Source organism: Acromyrmex echinatior, chromosome 3 (assembly GCF_024713525.1).
Source record: "Acromyrmex echinatior isolate Ae372 chromosome 3, ASM2471352v2, whole genome shotgun sequence".
Classification (NCBI taxonomy): domain Eukaryota; kingdom Metazoa; phylum Arthropoda; class Insecta; order Hymenoptera; family Formicidae; genus Acromyrmex; species Acromyrmex echinatior.
Window position 1 is genome coordinate 21,965,697 of NC_141854.1, and position 14,341 is coordinate 21,980,037.

Sequence of the window (14,341 nt, forward strand, 5' to 3'; positions counted from 1 at the left end):
GTACTGTTTTTACCTTGTTCATTTTAACGATAAATAAAACAAAGACACACGAGTTCCTGGTCTATTATTTATATATATATCTGTAATAATAAATCCACGATCTAGAATGAAGTAAGCCGTTAAAAATTTAACAGGAACAATAAATAAACGTAAATAATTCGCGGTTAACATACGTTACTAGTAAAATAATGAAAATTCTCAGATTTAATGAGCCAAAGTACTTTCGGTATAACTCCACGTTCGCCAACGCAACACTTAAAATTCCAACCAACGCACAGTGAAACTGCTTTCTCTTTATCCGCTTGTCTTCGTCCTCCTTCGCGTTTTCCTACGTTTCTCCTCGAAGAATCTATCGCGACCCGGCATAATCGACTTTATTATGCTCTCTTTTGTTCTCCTTCTCGTCACCTCACCAAAGCTCTCATAGCAAAAGCTTCTCGCAAAATTATACCGTCTGCTTCGCAAATCTACTACCATTTTTTCCTCTCTGTCGTTGTTTAGGTACTTCAAATAAAATCGATAAAGCTTCGAGCTTTACACGACGATGTTAAGGAATATAATTTTTAAATCCTATTTTGTATCTTTATATGCTTATGAAACTATTAATTTTTGCGTTGATAATAAGTTTTATATTTTTCAAGACGTATATACAGAGTGTAACTAAAATAACGCCCACTAACCATACAGTGCTATTCCTAATAAAAAACTGAGACGAAAAGTCCTCTATCATTTTGCAATTTTCGCAATATTTTTTTTTTTAGTTACTCAATGAGCAAAATGTATAAAATTAACGTATAAGACAGCTTTAAGATACCTTTAAGAGTTCTTTAAGAAAAATCTTCAAAATATTTCACAAAGAACACGAAAAGAGATCTTAAAATTGTCTTATACATCGACTTTATCCGTTTATCCGGCAATACTTGGAAATTAATATCTCGTTAACTGTTGCAAAAATTGCAAAATGGAGGACCCTTCGACTTAGTTTTTTTATTGGGAATAGCACTGTATGACTAATGGGCGTTATTTCAATTACACCCTATAAAGTACATAAAATTCGAATAGAACATTTAGTTCAACTGATATCATCTTCATAAAGAAACAGAAATATCCTTCTTCGAGACATTATGATATATATATATATATATATATATATATATGCATGCGTGCGTGCGTATGTGTCTGTATATCGCACAAGAATCGTAAACCGGGAAACATGTAATGAATTTTGCAAGGACCCGGGTTTTACGTATCACGGCGATCCCTAAATCTTCGCCGAATTCAAAATGCAAAAGGTAGAGCGCTCATAAAACGCACGAAAGTACTGAATAATGCATGCCCGAACGACTAATGAAAATTTGCTATTTAATCCGCTATTCGTATCAATAAAACGTTTATACTCTTATGTATTATTAACAAGAAGTAGTATAAATAAGTACCATTTAATCATTTCGTCCTGTCAAAATATATTATTACATTAATATTACGTTAATCTTCACAATCTTTACTTTTTCTTTTTTAAGCACATTATATTATTTCACGAAATGACTTATACCTTGTTTTATTTTTACAACCATATTTTAAAAGAGCAAGAGAACATAATTGCAAAAATGTAATAAAAGATTCAACATAACTCAATTGAGCAATCAACGAAATGATTAAATCTCTGTACGCTCGCTGAGATTTAACGCTAAATGCGAATGTGCGATCCCTACCTTCCACACATTGCATGCCATCCTTACATTAACCAAACGAAACTTGATATCGGATTAAACGTGCAAAGAGAATATAGGTCAATATCCCCATTATACAATTCGTTACCTTTCCTAACTTTGTTTATTCGTACTTTGCTAGCGCTGTTAGTGACATTCGTATGCCGACGCTACTGTTGTTGCAGTTAAGTCGCGACGTATATACGGCTTACCAATACACAACGGCATACAATACGCAACGGAGCTCGAGGAGTTCGAGTTGTTCGATGGTCACTGAACCTCCCCTAACGAATCGATAGTACGACGGACGCTTTAATACGCGCACACACGAGATCACGGAGAGTAGCACGCGAGCAAGCAGCTCACCTGCTGCGCGATCGAATTCCAAGTCCGCGCGCACCTGGCACCGTCGAAAAGTCGATTGTCTCGGTCATCGTCGGACATGTGTTTTTTTTTTTTTCACGGACAACTAAAATGATGTCGCGTAACGACTTTTTTTCTATCGGAAAAGCCGCAAGAAGGAAGAATTGGCGACATAAAATTATTCTTACGTAAAAGCAGCGAGCTCGCATATTTGTATTCAATAACAAAAGCGATATCGTTCTTTGATAATAAATGAAATTAAGATAACTCGTCTAATATATGTACGTTATGTATGTATATGTAAAATAATTTATCTACAGTTGCTCATCATTGTTAGTATCATATCGTTTGTACGTACATCACATGTATATCATAGCGTATCATAAAAATTAATAATATGACTTGGACTACCGATTACATGAGAGTTTCAGCGAGCAAAGAAAAAGATGTAATTGAAATATTTAATTAATAGCATTTATTAACAGCAGAATCATCGATAACGTTCGAGACGACATTCTATCGACGACTAAGTTGCTAAAGGCAAAGAAATGGCGAGCACGACTTGTAGAAAGCTGACGATCGATTCTACCTTTAAATTACCAGCTCCCTCGTAGGGAGCAACCTCTATAGCCCGTCGTTGCACCTGCAATGTAATGTTATCAGAACTCGATCGGTCGCAACAAACGCTTCGCCATTTCTAACTACGTGAGTTCGCCCGGTAGAATTTATTCTTCATGACATTTTCGTTTCGAGCGCAATCACGATACGATTGCATTCGAGCTCACGCTCGAAAGATACGCAATCGTGCGCGATAGAAGCTGTTTCACGGGCGATAATTATTTTGAGAAAGGAAAATGCGTGTTGCGGTCGATCTGGGAATGTAGGAGTAAATTTGTATCCGTATTTTATGAAGCTAATATATGTATCGGATACCGCACACACACACACACACACACACACACACACACACACACACACACACACACATGCAAGTTTTCAACGGTCGTTGCACAGGCGACAATGAACCGTCCGCGTCCTTTCCCGATACGTGGCCGTGCGTGTCCAGACGACCACTTCCGGTTCCTCGTGCCGCAGCCAGGACATGTTTCAAAAAACACGCTACGTGGCATGCGGATTAATGAGAGTCGTTATTGCGTGCAAAGATCGGACGAGAGTGCGGTTAAGGCTCCATGTGAACTTATCGTTCTTATACCGTGATAAAACGGCAAAGACAGACGCGTTATTACCCAAGATTAAAATCGGAATTAGCGAGTTTCATTTTCAAAACTGCAGATACGCAAAATGTGCAGCTTGTACAAACGCTCGCATTCTCATTATCGCGAATAAAAAAATGAACAGTTTTTTCTTTTAATTCTAACGATTTTTACAAAAACGTATATTATACAAAAATAGCAATTGTACGTATAATCTCACAAATATAATATATAGCTGTAATATATTCTTTATTTTAAGAAATAAAGATCAGCTTATGGCTAATTGTAAGATAAAATTATATCAATAAATAGGCTTTTTTTTTTACTTTAAAAAAAAATTAATATAAAAAGTTATTCTGTAATCAATGTCGGTATATTTATTAATTTTATTATCAGGATAATTCACCGGTATATATATTGGAACGAAATGTCTGATTCTTAGATGCGTTTTCTTCCCTCGCGCAGTTTGGCTTTCTCCCCTTTTCCTTACAGAATCTACGAAGGGATCAGGAAATTGCCGCGAAATTGCTCGAAAATTGACACGTCATATCCTCCACGCATAAACGCGTTTTCCGCGGCTTCTCACATCGGGAAAGCTTTTAATATAAATTTGAGATGCTCATGCCTGACTTCTCGTTTTCCGTTTCCGACATCGACCATACCAACCCCTGCATCCTGTTTTTCCTTCATGAATGCACACGAAAATCCGTAATACATAAATTTAATCTTCAAATAAAGTATCCAACGAAAAAAATCAAGAGTAAATATCAATTTTCATTTTTATTTGGAAAATTCGGCGAAAATAATATATACGTTAAACTAAGCAAATTTATCAACGATAAATGATGAAAACATCGCCTTGTTATTTATTAATGAATATATGTAAAACGTTATTTATAATATAATTCCGACAAAAATTTATACTAAAGTGAGTTATGGAGTATCGGAATTTTAATCATAATATAACAATCTTTTATTCTATGAATAAATTCCCTTGCAAGTGCAAATAATTTACATCATCGCAAATACTTTTCCTTAATACATTTAGAGGGTTATGAATTTAAATATTCTCGAGCTTTTTCCCCTCCAAACTCGAAATTCCTAACGCATTTCTCGGCGAGGCCTTTGGCGCAAAAGTAGGAAATTCCAAGCAATTTCTGAATATTTACACGACGACAACAATGCAAATGAGAAAAAAATAATAGCTCAAAATTAAAAAAGAGACAAAAATTATTATATCACAGAATTAAAACAATGTTAACAATATATAATATTAGTAAAAAAGTATATCTTTATAAGAAGAATAATCTTTCAGATTGACATAGTTAAAATATTGATAAAATAAGGTCAAGAGGCGCAAATATGTAATTCGTAAAAATACTTATTACTGCTCATTTTTTACAATATGTGTAGTATAATCGCAGTTTATATAAAAAATATATATCTTAATCCATACGGAACTCTTTTTACTTTTTATTACTTTAAACTTTTGATTAGAAAATTTATTTGGAATCTGATATTAATTACAGCCATTTCCACAAACTATGGCTATAACTAACTATGGCTATTCCTTTGCAGTTGTTTTACATCGAAATAGCTTGCTAGATATAAAAATTCGAACTGGAAGTCCAAATGAAATATAATTAAATCCAATTATTCAATTTATATTTTTAATTTTATCGTAATGATGATGATCAATTTCTATTCTTTTAATTTTTATAACACATTATTTCTTATTTTTTATTGCATTCGTCATTATATTATTTATTTGAGATTGATTTATAGCATGTTTAATAGAATTTATTAGTAATTAAAATTTGATTATAAGTATGCAATTTTATTATCGTAATTGAGAAAGTAAATTAAAAGTATAATCGAGACATATTCCACTTTAATGCAAGTTAATATTTATATTGAAGATATAGATTAAATTAACATCTAATATTCGCTCGTCTTTGTGATATTTTATTATTTTATTGTATTACATTATAATAACGAGCAGAATATTATTAGGTGTTGGAATTAATTCGTAGCGTTTTTAATGAAAGAATGTTATTTATTTCACATGAGCATTAAAAATACATTAATGAAAGTACTTCCCATCACTTGTAAAACGCTACGAATTAATTCCAACACCTAATAATTTTAATTATTTAAAACTTCTGTTTACTCATCATTACTGTCTCAAATTGTGAGAACGTCCAAAGCGAGATAAAATATCTTGTAAAATATTTTAATATATTTCAATAGAGAGCAACATTTATATAATCGATAAAACACTAGTAAAATATATCAAAAATTTTCCTTTTATTTCATTAATTAATAAATAAATATGTATCTGAAAATGAATTATGCGTATCAAAAATGAAGTAAACTATGTTGATAGCTATGACAAACTGTCAAATTAATAATATATAGAAATAAATATGATTTAATTTTTCTCCAAAACACAAGAAAGTTTTCAACAATATACATATTTTATAAATCTCAATTCTATCGATTGCAAATGTTATTTTATCGAAAAATATTTCTATTGAAATATAATTTGTAACAATTTTTATTGTGTGTTTTCTTGCTTCCGATTTCAGATAATATAATGGTGAGTGAATAGAAGTGAATTCTTAAAGAATAATAGACGAATGTAATAAACATGATTCAAGATGAACATGAGCGAAAGATAAGGCATGCAATTGCGATTATTAAAACTAGCATAATCAAATTGAGCGTAAGATTGAGGAGAACGAAAAGGAAGACTAAAAGGAGAAGGACGGACGAGAATGATCCGAGCGACGAGAAGTTATGCGAAGCGTGAGACCGGAAGAAATCCAAGATACAATTGGCCGGAAGCGAGGACCCTTCGAAGATGACGTGGTTGGTATTTCTTCTTCTTCTTCTTTTTTTTTTCTTTTTCACCTCGATAAGATCGAGAATGAATCGCAATCCCGTGGCGCGCGACTAGCTCTTTCGCGAATTTCATTCCCCGGACCTCGTTTTGCCGCTACTACTAACTGCCTCGTCGGTTCCAGAGAGTGCCCAACGACAGTAGCAGCACGGAATTGTGCAACTCCGACTATTGTCTTTTGTGCGTGCTCTGCTGCTTTCTGGAAGACGTACTACACTTTCGACTTTGTCTCACGCGCAAAGGCTAAAAGATCGTATTTCTCACCGATTACTAAAACGTCTTTTATTCTCTACTTGGAATCCGAGACATGATACTTGACAATTTGTACTTGCCAACCATCAAATTATTAATAAACAAATTTAATATTAGTAACATTCATTTGTAATGTATGGACAATATAATGATAAGTATCAGTATAGAACTTTAAAATAATTTTTTGTATATATTTGTGATTGCTCCAATATTTTATTTTATTATTTACTTGTCGTATATTTACGTCGGACACAATACTGTAATTAAAATAAGTGTAACTAAAAGTTATGCAGTCATATTTATCATTACGAATAAAATTATTACGCTTGTTGTGCAAGCATGTTAAACATATGTTATATTTATTTTATGGAAATCCTTCCAATAGAGGAAAAGAAGAAAGGTTTAACAATAATGGAACAAAATTAGGAGCACTGACTGTTTTATAAAACATACGAACAGTAACGGAATAAAGCAGCACGTTAAACCTTTTATTGCGGAAATATTAAAATGAAATCATTCATTAATCAACGTGAAGCAGCGCATGCAAATCCCCTATTTCGAACAATGCTCGCGTGATTACGTATAATGATTATTCCCAATTAATTCAAATTACGTCCTGTATGAAGTGTGACTGAAAATATCAAAGACAATTGATAATTTGCGATAAATATCTACACATAAAAAAAAAATACCTTGAAAATGTAACATAATTCGATAGAATAGAAAATAATAATTGCAAATTTGAAAAAAGACATTGAAGGTATTAAATAAAAAATTTATATCTTTCTCTATCTTCATAATTGTTCACCTACAGATTAATCGTTAAACCTACAGGCTCGTTTAATATAAACTATTAATAATAATGAACGCTCATCAATATTCAATTAAAGAAGACAGTGTCGCAGCCAATACTGTATATTAAACATTTATAAATCAATGCCGCTAATTTACGTAAATTCATTCAGATTGCAGTGCGGAAAAGTCTCATCGAAAGATATATATATACACTGACTTGCGGAGGTTTTTAGCAACGCTCGAGAGATGTTACGCATTACCGCGCTACGACTTTCCAGACTCCATTTTCGTCGAGGGTAATTTGCAAATACATGTCGTATAACTGTTTGCAAATATATGCAATGTTTGCGTCGCGTCGCAAGCGCGAACGAGGTTGAACACGTGCCACGCGTGGGATCGTTTCCTTTTACGCAACTACGCCCAGCAGCGTGTAAAAGAACTCGAAGGTCGGAATTTTGAGATATACCCGCTGATATACAGTGAGTGAGAAAAGTATTCGTACGTGGAAAATATTTTTTTTTTACTTATTTTTAAAAAGTAAATATTGTCCAGCGAGAAATGGGTCATCGAATTGATGTCGAATCGATATAAATACGATGATGTTTAATTAATGATCATTTCCTGTTGGATAATTAACAATTTATTCGTAAAGAATAAAGTAGACTGTATGTTTCTTAAAATTACATATACCAAAAAAGATGTGTATTAATTGTACAAAATATATCATTTGAAAAATAAACGAAAATTAATAATTGTATTGTTTGAATGCTCAAAAAGTATTCGTATAGACGAGAAATTTAGCTTCTAAAAATCAGTAATACATGCGAAGCTCGTTTGTTTATGTTAGAACAGAATATATTCATTGTATATATAAAATTGCTAATTAATGTTTATTTTATAGATATAAGACTTTTTTTTTTAACAAATTTCCTTGTACGAATACTTTTTGCTCTCACTGTATAGCCGTGAGACTTTCAAAAAGCGTCTACAGAAAGAAAGACCAGATTAAAGTGCTTCGTCACTTACAGAAGAAACTTGACGCAATAAAATTCAATAAAATATCCTTCGTCATGTTAAATAAATTATTGACATCTATTATTTTGACCGAAAAATTTTGACAAATTTTAAAACGCATGAAATTACCTGAAATTTTAAATTATCCATTTAACATTTGCTATGAATTTTTAGAATGAAACACAACATGGCGTTAGTCCTCTTGCAAAAAGTATCTATATCAACGCTTCAAGATATATCAGTGCGGAAGAAAATAAAAGAGCGACATGAATGAAAGATCACCGATTTAATAATTGACACGCCAGAGGTGTGTCTCGTGAAGCTCTTCAACATAACCATCGCAAGCCATCTAAGCCGCAGGTGTAACAGTAGAGGCGAATATGGTGTCCATGGCGGAAGAGCGAAACGAGCGACGGATGTGAAGGAAAGAAAAAAGAAGACGGAAGAAGGAAGGACATATAGATATGAGGAGGGAGATAACAGAAGAAGGGGAAGCGCACGTTAAGACAGGTGGTGCGGATAATAACATCTAACGGAAAGTACAGAACAGACTGTGGGTCACAATAGCAGCGACCATTCGGTCGCCGTGCACTTGGCCGAGTTAGCCTACTTGGAGAATCACGCGGTCGAACTTGAGCGACCATTTCACCTCGTGTATTTTATGTAAAGCAGAATTTTATCGCAAAATGCCACATGCAGCTTCGTACTAGCCACTAACGAGTGAAGAAAAGAAGATACCATTGTTTTCTCGCTCGACTCAGTCAGTTTCTCAGTTCTTAACTGAGCCACGGTTTATCACGCGTCCTTCTTTTGCAGTTCAAAAATTATGTGATTCTTAAATGCCTAGTTTTGTGAAAAATGTAAGACAAAATTCAACGTCTTTAACATCGGCGAGATAATATTCTTTTAAAATAATTAAATATAGTCGAATGTTTAATTACTTTCTTATTCGAAGAGAGTCGTTAAAGTAATTTGTTAGAATTTCAGAAAATTTACATTAAATTTTCATTTTTAGAGATTTTCATGAAAAAAAAATAGGTATCTCGATAATGGATGAGAGAATCATTCCGTATGTATCGTTATTTCGCATTTATCATCCGCACGCATATCCCAATACGCTAATAAATTAAATTTATACTTCTGGTGAAATATTACGAGTATCAAAACAACAGTAACTATGTGACGTGACTGATGGCATTTACCCAAAAGTCATCCAGTCTATTCCCTAGCCATTCATAAATACAACGCACGCGTCTAGCGATAAAATTCACTCCGTACTTCGGGATGTTTTACTCCAATGGATATCGTAACAAAAAAAAAAAGAGAGCTTTGTGCCATAAAAGGTTAATCGATCTGGTGCAATCATCTCTCTTCCCCACACGACGACTACCTTCATTCATAAGTGCAACGAACTACGCGCGATAAAATTTAATATACACTTAAAAAAACATAAACATTGCGAGCATAACAGCAAAACGGAGAAATTAATTGATCGACTCCGTTTTTTATTCGATACGATGCGCGTTCATTATTCAATAATGACATGGGAAAAACGTTAGACAATAAAAATCTTCAGATAATTTTAACAATTTAATTTTTCGAAAATTATATTTTAAAGTGTCATTGTACTTTGAAACGCTTTCATTTTTTTTCATAAGAATTTGGCCAGAAAATATATCGAATTTTTACAAAGCTTCTTTAAAAATTCTTCGTCGAAAATATTAAACGGTAATAATTTATTAGACAGCTACAAACAATATTTTACGATATTCGTAAGTTTCATATACGTATATACAATTTGTACACTAAAATATGAAAACGGGACTCCATGGACCTCAATCGTTCCGACCTCGTTATTCGATCTGCTGTGCTCAAATGCACGATGCACGCATTTCTCTCCGATTTTCCATTACCGCTATGCAGGCTCTCGTACTTAATCTCTCGACGTCTTCCGCGACGAAAGAGCAACGTAATCTCTTCTTTTTGTAAAAACGTAAAAGAAATCTTCGTTCGTTACTTCGTATATATGTTGTGCGAATTATCGATCGGTCGTGAACTCGACGTCCAGAAAAATGTACGTGCTCGCAGGTGCATTCTAATGTGATTCATGCCCTTGCGTTGACTCTAAACTACTATAAAACTAAAAGTTGCAACGAAATACTAGAGTCATTCTTATAAATTTAGCTCGACAAAGATATATGGTAAACTTTTCCTAACAAACAAGACATGGCCACATTAAATGTACAATATTATCCAGAGGAGAGACACGCAAAAGAAAGACGATAAGAAATATTCGACGATTTCAGCTTCAAAATTAAACATTTTTAATATAGGCAAAAGAAGGGCAAAGAGCCAATAATGTAGCAAAGAACTTTAATTTAAATCATAAAATTCATATAATAATTACAAAGGACAAAAAGATACGTTTCGGCTCCGCTCGAGTCATTCTCAATTTTGTGGTAAACTTATTCAAACATCGCTATAAAACAAATATATATAATATTACAAAACTCGTAGTTCTAAAATACGTATTCTTCTTTTGTGTCGTGCGCTGTGAGTCAATAATCGGAAATCAAAATAGTAAGAAAGTAATTGATATTATTATTATGTGAATTTTATGATTTAAATTAAAGTTCTTTGCTATAAGTTATTGGCTCTTTGCCCTTCTTTTGCCTGTACTGTTTTATACTTACAGAGCCTCATTATTATTTATTCATTAAACATTTATATATATATATATATAAATAAAAACTAAAAATATCTAACTGCTTTGTGTATCTAACCGCGTGTGTGTTCTAAAGTTACGTAAAATCTGACTTGTCTCTCGGCCAAGAGGAGCAGTAATCTCGGGATTTTCTGAAGCAGGAACGACTGATTTCCCGAACGTAAAAAGGAAATAACAAGAATATCAATAAAGTGCATTTTATCTCTCTGTGACTCACGCGAGAAATCTAACGAAATACCGAAACGCGATGCACCGTGCACGGATCGATATCGAGCACATCACGATAAGTGTTGTAAAATCTCAGGATTATCTGTTTTTTGATATATTACGCGAAATTTTTCTCAGCAAGAGCATTTCAATATTTATCGAGCACAAGAGTGCGAATAAGTCCTCGTGGATGGTTTTGCACGCTCGTTGCAAAATCTTGCGCGTGTCTTAGTTGCATTTAAGCGTCGAAACTCGAAACAACAAATGTACAAACTCGGCGATGGCAGCCTCGAGATTCTCTTTTTTTTTTCTTTTCGACGTCTGCGAGCCGACGAGGCACGGCAGCGCGCCGTATTGTTTTCATCCCGTAGTCGTGCATTACGTAAATGAGAATAGTACCTCATGCATTGTATCCGATTCACGATGAGTTACGGCGTGATATCCCTTCAACTCCTAATCAACGCGTAAAGTGTTATTCTCTCTTCATATGGAGAAAGCACTTGGGAGAAAATAAATTATCAACACTCGTGAACTTGTCTCGAATGCCATAAAAGTCCTCTAAATAAATATATATGTATATTATAGCTAATTGATTTTATATTTATTTATATTATTTAAAAGTTTGATGTGAAATTCAGTTGAGAAATAACGAGGCATCAAAATTATTGAGATACGTTCTTTCTAATTGTTTATTCATTTCAGTATTTTCGCAAAAAAAGAAAGAATTGCATTCTTTATTAAACAACGAATAATGAATGTTAAATCGATTCGACTCCAAATTGTGAAAAGTATTATCAATTTCATAAACGATCGTCCTAAATTCCAAAATTTAGGAAGACAATTTACGCTTGTTTGTTCCGCTTCATTGACAGTTTTAGGTCACGTCGAAAAGTTTGAAGCGTCCACGCATTACAGTTTAGACGAAAAATTTAAATCTCTTTCTATACTCTCTTTACTTTGCTACTATATAAATAATAAAATTCCGAATTAAAAATTAATAAATATTATTATACAAAGTATTCTAAAAAATATCAAATTAATGTGTACGAAACAGACATTTGAAAGACTTTCTCTCATCTCTTTCACATCATAACATTTTTTATATACAATATTTTAACTCTATATAGTCCGCAGCACTTAAAACGGATGCACTCTTGAGAATTTTATTCTCGATTAGTGGTAACCTCTTGAGAATACGATAATCGAGTATCGCTGTCAATATCGTGTCTATCACGAATCTGTCGTTCGAAAGTTGCTCTCGAAAAGTAAGCGACTTTCAAGCATATATCAAATGGCCTTAGAGTTAACGTTAAGTATCGAGTAATCGTCACTCGAAACGCATCTGCATGCGCGTAATAATTTCTATACGGGATCGTGATTCGTATAACCCAATTCGTCGGTATATCGTGAGGTATCATCACCATCAGGTTCAATTACAGATAATCGCATATACGCGATGTTGCATAGCCAGTCCACCTGCTGTTATAGCGATCTACTCAAGTAAGTCTCACGCTTCCTTATTTTCCTTCTTTACTCTATTTAGATTCACATTACGTTACGTTACATCCGACAATTCTTAATTTCATTCTCTTGCGAACTTTGCATCGAATTAAGCAATAAGTACAATCAAGTACAATCATATACGGATCTCTCAGAAATCAATTTGAGCAACTTTATGAAAAAGTTAATATTACAAATTTTATTGAAATTAAAAATTCAGTTACCAGATATTAACTGGAAATTAAATTATAAACTATTCGTGTATTTTTCAGAAATCAAATAAGAAATTTACTTAAGAAATGGAGTAAATTATAATAATAAAAATGATCAATTCGACTTCTAAGAGACTTATATGTTACTAAAACATAAAATATGTTTACTCCTTTTTACACCTGAAAAAAATTTGGCGAAAACTTAAACTTGTTTAAATTCCAGTAAATATTTTAAGCCAAGTTTATTAAAATTTTAAGAAATTAAAACTTGCAATTAATAAAAATTATATCGCAATGTCCGTCTTTGTAATTAATTAATAATTTCAGACAAGCGTGTTTGCGAGTTATTCCGAGAATTCTCTCGCAAAAATAAAAAATAAGCAAAAATTGTTTAATACATTGTTAAACAATACATATTGTTCCATTTATTAGAATTTCTCTCAAGATATCGGAGTGATTAATGTTATCATCGTCAAGAGTCCGTCTTTCCGCGAATGCTACTTGATGATGAATCTTCATGTCGTACGTTACGTGATTAGACAATATTGCTGTACACCCACGTAAAACCTTGACCTTCAAGTTGACCTTCAGAAACGTGCCAAGATTATTCGGGCAAATCTATACTCGAGGCGCTCGAGCAGCTTTTTCTTTTTTTTTTTTTTACAAATTTTACAACATTCTTAATTAATTCTCTATCTACATAACTTTCAACCAATTATAATTATTGACTCGTTCAGTAAACTACGCAATAAATAAAATTAATTACTTTAATATATCGCGATATTTGTCTAATCTGCCATACGTAGGATTATATTATGTACGTATTTTTAACAATATTAGTTATACTATTAAGTTTATGTACTCTCATTTGTTATTGAATAATATCGTATATAAGTAAGAATAATAGTATTTTTATTATTTATTGTATAGTGAAGTAATCAAAAACAAATGAAAATAAATTTACATATCGAATCGGAAAAAAATACTTAAAAAACTTTACGAAATCATCTTTCCAAGACATCATACAAGGCCAACTTATACGTTATTCTTAACGCAACTTCTAATTTTAATGCCTAATTGTATTTTTGTCCATGCCGCTGCTTATTATTCAATTTCTGTTTGGCATTCATCTCTAACATTGTTCAATTTGTGATAAGCACTATAATGTAAATCTAGATTGCAACAGTGCGTTAAATTGCATTAACTGATATTCGAATCACATATCGTGAGTACAAGCAATATCTACGCAAAGTATAGTGTTTTTTGCAGATTTTTTTTCGCAATTACGCGTAAATGATAATTTCGCGTCAAGCAACATGGACGGAACAGCGAGGAAGGTGAAGATTGTCATACACTGTACAACTAGCAATTATATTTCCCACAAGGACGTAAAGAATTTTACCTTGTAGCTCTCAAGGTACAGCGTTACAAATTCCATCATATCTAAC

At 32.9% G+C, this 14,341-nt stretch overlaps 1 protein-coding gene across 1 annotated transcript in view; it reads right to left on the reverse strand.

Moving 5' to 3' along the window:
- Window positions 1-14,341, reverse strand: part of LOC105143272 (rap guanine nucleotide exchange factor 2) — a 136,519-nt gene that overhangs the window by 120,827 nt on the left and 1,351 nt on the right. The gene's annotated exons all lie outside the window — the stretch shown is intronic.